This window comes from Mus caroli, unplaced genomic scaffold, assembly GCF_978045245.1.
Source record: "Mus caroli unplaced genomic scaffold, Mus_caroli_1 scaffold_11, whole genome shotgun sequence".
Taxonomy (NCBI): Eukaryota; Metazoa; Chordata; class Mammalia; order Rodentia; family Muridae; genus Mus; species Mus caroli.
The window spans coordinates 13,157,084-13,165,108 of NW_028227266.1; positions in this window are offsets into that span (position 1 = coordinate 13,157,084).

Genomic DNA, 8,025 nt, shown 5'->3' on the forward strand with positions numbered 1-8,025 from the left:
CATATATACAGTAACCTACACACACATGCACACCATATACATGTACAATCATAATACACTACATGTACATACTACTCATACATGCACATGCACCACACAGATAACACATGCATACAGTTATTCCACACACAACACACCTATCATACTCATTCATACCATATACATGCAGTCACATACTACACAAATTGCACACACCACACATACACATATTACACATGCATATACATTACACACAAATACATATACTATATTTATGCAAAGTCATGCATAAACATACCACACATATTCATGATACATACACACATCACATATATCACACATACACCTATAACATATACACAAACCACATATATGCATAGTCACATCACACATGTCAGACACATGTGGTCACATACCACACATATCACACACACTCATATTATAAACATAATACATAACATACACAATTTACACACACACACAGGCATGCGCATATGCATGTGCACATGTTAACAGCAAACCCTGATCTGAAGTTCCTAAGATGGATTGCCACGCTTCTTTTTTAAAACACAGCTTTAAAATCTGAAAGGAGAAAGTACTTGGCCTGACTCATTTGGTAAAATACAAGTTCTCCAGTTTGCTTCTTGATGGGGGTGCTGATTGAGCTTGAATCCCCAGGTAATTTCTTCTATTAACCAATTCAGTTTGCTGATGTAGGCACAGATGGAGGCAAACTGTCCACAGGATTTTTAAGCATTGTAGCTTCATCCCTCCAGGCTGCAGCCTAGTAGATACCTGCTGAGGAGGTGAAATCAAACACTTGGCCCCTTTCTTCCCACTCCGGTTTATGTGAATTTTATGCTGCCGTGTGGCCCCTATTTGATAAAGGAAATTCTTTCTGATACAGTATCAAATGCCTTCGGAAAGCATCAGGGCGTTTGTCTTGTATCAGACTCCTAGAAAGGAAGTAGATCAGTTGGGCAAGCTTCTCCCGCATAGCCTCACAGCCACCCTGGTTGTTGTGGTGTGTGTTTACGAGGATGTGAGAAGGGATGTAAATCTATGCGTCTTTTGAAGAGTGTTGCTTTCTTTCTGAAACCTGGAAAAGGGGGGATCTTAAAGCAAATGATTACAAGAAATCTTTGCGGAAATTAAAAAATAGTCAAATTACTTAACAGGACTAAGCATTCTGAAAGATGAGTGCTGCTTCAGGAGTTACATAAGAAGTGTTCCATTCTTTTCAAATTGCACAGAAAATCAATAACATATTTTAGCCATTTTTCAAGTGTTACTCTCTATGAGATATTTGAACTCTGGTGCCAATAACTTTTTATTTGCCTTTAAGACGAAATTGACTCACTTGATAGAGCCTTCTATCTAGTAGAGTTGGAAAGCTCAGGGGAAAAATAGCTGCAGAAATTTTTATTTCTCAGTACATATTTCTGAACTTGTTTTGGATGACAGTCATGGTCTTACAAGGTTTTGAAGGGACACTCATGAACGCTTGCAGGGAGGCCAGGGTTGGGGGTAAACCTCCTGCAAATGTGCCACCATGTTCCAGGCCTGGAAGGAAGCCCCGTGGTTTCACTTCTCTGCAGAGTATGGAAAGATGGTCTGCTTCTGAGGCTGACAGGCATAGGAAGATTACTGCATAATTCATAGACAGAGAATTTCAAGATGGAAGTGTGAACCTCATGAAACATCATTCTAAGTGAGCATGTGCTCTTCAGCCTGCTGTGCTAGAATGTTAGAGAGCTATAGAAAAATTTAAGAGCATGCAGTTTGTTTGGTTTTGGTGTGTGTGTGTGTGTGTGTGTGTGTGTGTGTGTGTGTGTGTGTGTGATGTAGTGTCTGTACATGTTAGTGTGATTTTAACCAAGTGTGTGCATGTTCACATGGAGGGGAGGTCAGAGTTTGCCATTGGGTGTCTTACATTGCTATCTGGATTTTTGGTTTGTTTGTTTGTTTGGAACATGGCGTCATAAACCTAAAGCTCTTGGGTTTGGCTATGCTGGCTGGCCAATGAGTTTCATGGATCTGGCGAGTTTAACCCTTCACCTCCAAGCACCAGGTTATAGGTTACACTGTGCTTGGCCTTTCACATGGATGCTGAGGACCTAAACTCGGGGCTTTATGCTTCCCCGTCAGATACTTTATGGGCTAAATCATCTTCACAAACCCATGAGTTTTTAATGACTATACATTTGGATACTACAATAGTTCCAAAGGCTACAGTAATAACAGGGAACTAATCCGGTCAGTGAGAGCACAGCAGGAAAGTCCGTTGTTTCTCATTTATTGGGAGATGTATTTACTTTTGTAATGGCAGTCACACTATACACAGATCACTCCTAAGTGTTACTGTGTTACAGAAGTTGAGAGGCTTGAGGTTGATCTCATACACATAGCTCATGATTCCAGGAGTAGTCATATCTACCTGGCCCTACTCTACCCTAGAAGACAGGAGTCATTCAATGTCCTCCTTGTAACCACTTCCATGCCAAAGTGGCTATACGTGTCAGAGCATCTGTGTCACACACAACCTGCTTTCATTGCGAAGAGAAGATAAACATCCTTCTAAGCGAACAATCACTTGAAAATTGCTTCCAGAGCACCAGTAGGATCTTGAATCTGCCTGTTCCACATGCTGAGACCTCACTCAGTCTGGTTCCTGAACAGTCTCCAGGGGACTGTTCCAAATATTTCCTCTTGAAGCAACTGGAATCCTCTGAGAAATAGGAACAGCTGCCGATAGGAGATTGCTGTGCACAAATCATTCTCCTGCCCTAAAAGGATTAGGAATGGCTCTTCTGAGAATGGACTCAGGCAGCTCTTTGTTTATTTATTGCAGTGGTAGATGTCAGTGGAGCAAGAAAGCAGTTCCCTGGCCTCCCCCACAACACTGCACACATTTTATAGACAAATGGCATTTCCTTTATGATTGGCTAATTTAGAAAGAATCACAGTGCTCTGTCTGAAGGAAGACTTCTGTCCCAAGAAGGACACTATCATGGTTGTTCATGAACAATAACCAAATGATTATTGTTTATAACCTTTTCAAATTATTGCTTTTCAAAGTGTCAGCCCCCAGCTTGGCTTGTTGTGTTGGGTCCTGTTCTGTCATGACCTTGTTGAAGGCACAGATAAAAATCGAGTAGTAATAATCATGTATTGGTAGCCACCTCTGAAACACCCATCACTGTCCAGCAAACTATTTGAAATATTGGCCAGGATCTCTGAAGTCCTGCTCATCCATGTGGGTGGCCTTGGAAGGTACTCATCATTGTTGATTCTTCTCTGCAGCAAACAAGCAAGGACTTTCTCATCAGTAAGAGATAAGGAATGGAGAAATGAAAAGGGAGGACATTCTATAGTATGAAGAGATGAGTGGGAAGGGCTGGAGAAATGGGTCAGCAGTTAAGAATGATTGCTGCTCTTCTAAAGGATCTGAATTTGAATCCAGCACCCCTGTAGAGTGACTGACAACTACATGTGGTTCCAGGGTCAGAGAATGCAATGCCTTTGCAGGTACCTGAACATATGTGACTCATGCACACACAGACACATGTACATACACAGAAATACAAATAAATCTAAGAAGAAGTGAATAGTAACTTGGTAATTGTTCCAAATCATTCTTCTATACAGTTCTATATAGAATGCATCTTATCTACTAAAGCCAGTTAGTTGCATTAAGCATTCTGTTAGTAATCCTTCTTTACATTAAAAATAACTTCTATTTTATATGTATGGAATTTTGGTTTTTTGCCTAGATATAGGTCTGTGTACCACTTACATGTCTAGTGCTTTCACAGGCCATAAGAGGGTATCCATCCTCTGAAACTGGAGTAACAGATCATTGCAAACTGCCATGTGGGTTGTGAAAATTCTTCCTCTGAAAGAACAGTAAATGATCTTGAGAGCTGAACAATTTCTTCAGCCCCTAACTAGTAATTTGTGCATGCTGGATTTAGTGTTTGCCATGGTATTTATTACAAAGCTGGGTTTGACCACGACTCTTATTCCCAGTGTGTTTGCACTGTAGCAATGGAAGAAAGTGTCACTTACTAAATGAACACTGGTGACTGAAAGATGCATAGTGTCAAGGTATAGAAAGTAGGACAAGCAATGGAAGCCTGAGCTTTTTGCTGCTGAGGGAGCAAGGCATCACTGGAGAAGAGCAATGTGACATATGCCTGAATCATACAGAGGATTGAAACACATAGGTCATTCTCAAAAGTCAATGAAAGTCATAGGCTAGGGCCTCCTTGTGATGACATTAAATGTAGAGTAATGAGAAGACCAGAGTTTATTGGACAGTCTGAATGTCTTCTGGCAGCTGAGAGATGGCATGGCCCTCCAGCTTGGAGGTGACAGAATGAGAAGTAAGATTGTGAGAATTGAAGGCATGACAGAGAAGCTGTATTACAAAGGGAAGACAGAGACACCACAAAATTACTGAGCAAAGCTAAGGCTGAGGCAGAGGAAATGACCTGCCCTTTCATGCATGTGGAACCCTTTCATTTTGGGGAAACTTACCTTGCTTTGCAGGCTTCTGGCGTGGACGTGAGTGCTTTTTCTTTCCATATACCCAGTAAGGACTGATGAGAACTTGTTCTAGGCACTGTCTCAGGCATGTACTGACCACCTGATTTTCACCCACATAAAAATTTGGGAGGTTTGAATGTAGTAATTATATATGAATGAAATATTAACACATGTATAGATATAATATATTAATATATACTACATATGTTCATATACTCCACATATATAATATGTATATACATATACTGTATATAATATATTAACATACATATATATTATATGTAGTAATGGTCCAGGATATAGTGGATACTCGGTAAAGGAAAATGAGGAACTAGAATCTGGACATACTCAGGAAATAAGGAAATTACATGCTTTTCAGAACCCACTGTTATAGAATAAGCATGGTTTTCCATGTGGAGTTTAGATCTCATTCTATAGTTCTTCCTCAAGGATGCATGCAATAATGATTAATGAAAAAAAAATAAATTTGAAGGGGAAGGATATATGGGAGGATTTGGAGGGAGGAAAGAGAAGGAAGAAATGTTGTCATTAGATAGTATCAAATATCTAATTGAAATTAAATATGGCTTCTGACCTTTCATTGAGCTGGGGAGACTGTCGATAGGAAATAATCGTGCCCAGCATGGGTAAATACCCAGGTTCAATCACTATGTAAAATAAAAACATACAAAAGAAAGACAATCTATCTTGTTGAATAACTTGACCCTTTGGTACCTGTATGGGTATAACAGTCTTATCACAGACTCGGGCACTCTTTGCCTTTCAGTCTTTCCCTGATGGGTATAGGAGCCTCTGCTATATGCTTCATCTTAGGCGGAAGCAGGAAGTTTATCAGCAGTTCCATTACCTAATTTCCTTTCCTTTGGCAATAACCACTGGACTTCCCTCCTGAGTGTCTGTCTTAGCATTCAGTCCTACACTTCTAAACCACAATGCATCTTAGAAGGATATGGCTGTGATCTACGAGCACCTAAAATGTTATCACTCTGTAGTTGATTGAAGAAACAAATGATGGTTAATATCTTTAAGGTCCTCCAAAGCAATGCTAAGCAAAGCATCATACTTTTACTATATATTAGGAACAATGTAATTTTATGTACACCCAACTGTATGCAATGCTACAATTTAAAATGGAATGTAAATTTGATATACTGAAGTGACATTTATTGATGGTCCATTATTTGCAGAGTCATGCTGCTTGTTAGAGAAGTACTGCTGACATTTGGACCTATGCAGGCTATACCTCAGAAGTACCACTAGTGAGACACAGGAAGCCAGGGTCTAGCACTGGCAGAGATGGAATCCTGAGTGATGCTTTCAAATTCTCTGTGGAATTTGACAACATTAAAAATTGCTAAAATGCACTGGTACTCTGCGTTTGGCACTGTACTAAGTGCCTCATTTGGTGTTCATAACATCCCAGTGAAATCAATATCACCATTATTCTTTATTTGGACCATAAGGGTGGAATTCTACCTTATCCTCACCCCCTCTGGTATATCTGGATCCACATCTCTTTTCAGAGCTTGAAGCCATAACATCTAATTCTTGAGGATGTTATAAAACTCTTAATAGTTAACACCCATTATATTTATACATATATAAATCTGAGCTTGTAGCAAACACACAGTCTGACATTACAAAACCTTTGAAATGCATGGCTGTATCTGGTTTTATTCATATATTACTTGTGCTAGCAAAAATAAATAGATTATCATGCTGCTTTTGTTGAATGATATATTATATATTTGTGCCTCTTTATGTCCATCTCTACTTCCGTAATTATTTGTGTTCACCAAACTGGAGATAATGCTGCTATTTCTAATGTAATATAGATTTGATTGAAATGAAATATTCCTATCCTTACAGTTCTGTCCTAAATTATTTTGTAACCTTAATATATGCACAGTCAGAAAAGACTAAGCTTAGGAGTGTCTTCTCTTGCATTGAGAGCACAGCCTTGCCACATTGCTATGATGGTTGTTTAGGAAGAAAGAACAAGGATGCTATGGGACTCCTGGGGGTGGGGTATATAAAGAAGAGCATCTCGGATTAGACGTTTTTAATGAGTGAAAAGCAGCACTGATGACTTTCTTTCTAGTGTTTGGTACTCTCAACTCCTCACTCCAGCTTTCTTCTTCATCCTTCTTCACTGTCTAGTGTTATGAATTTGACAGTAAAATATTTACTTTAATCAGTGTTACTATTTGGTGTTGAAATGTTCCCCCAAATATTCATGATTTCAAGTCTTGGTTGCCAATCAATAGGCTTTTAGGGAGAGAACCAACCATGAGGGCTTTAGTCTTACTTGTGGATGAAACTCACTAATCACATATTAAGAAGGGATGGAAACTGTGGGCAGGGTGCTGTTAGAGGAACTAAGTGGTTGAAGTGTGGCTGGGAAGGAGCTATCTATCTCTGACTACCAATATTTGAGCGATTCTGCCACACCACACGCTCTGTACCATCGTTGCCTAAGCACAAGCCAGTGAGATTAGCTGTGTGTAGACTGAAATCCCTAAACTGAGCCCAAACAAATATTTTCTATTATCAGTCTCCAAGGAAAATCTGACCAACACAAACAACCTTCATGGGTTTGAATCAGTTTAGTTCTTAATATGCATAACATTGTGGACCCAGAAGAAAGGCATTAACTCACACACCTCTTTTATTCTAGCAGATCTACCCAGGTTTTCCCAGCTACTGCTAGGCACTGATTTTTGTGCATTCACCCAAGCACAGCCTAACAGTGATATTCCTCAAGCTAGTACTGAAGGACTTTACCAGGTATCCATGTATGTGTATCCCCAAAGGTCTGCATAAAGATGTCCTTGTCCAACTGCATGTAAATGGAGTCTCTTTTTGCCTTCTAACCATCAGTGATTTTTATATCCCTGATCTTCCAGCTTCTGTTTTGGCTCCCTCTTCTTTCTGGCCACTCTACCTTATGCCTTATTCCTACTCTTTTGAACTGTTCTCCAAACAGATCACCACCATATAATACCCTGTCAAATATGAAGGATGGAAAGCCAATGTCAATACAAAGAGACAAAACAAACAAAGAGACAAAACAAACAAACAAACATACATACAAAGACATGTTGATAGGAAGAATGTTTTATGACTTATGGATGCCAAATAGGACAATAAGAAATTTGAAAAGTGAATAAGGATTAGAGTGTTGCTAGGTTAATTAAAGGCAAAAGACACTTCTTCCTGAAGAATATTTCATGAAAATGATCTGAGCTAATGCCCACAACATTAAAGCTGAACAAGAAGCAACCTGTCTATTCTCTGTGTTTCAATTGTAAATGAGATGCACTTTATGTACACAAGTTACAAGAAGAAAACCAACCAGGATGTTGCCTGTGTTATATTTAGATTCTGGCTATGAAAACTAGTCCATATCTTCCTTTGTAGATTTTCTTTAATTTCCTCAATTGTCTATAACCATGGAGTATCTTTAAAATAGGAGAG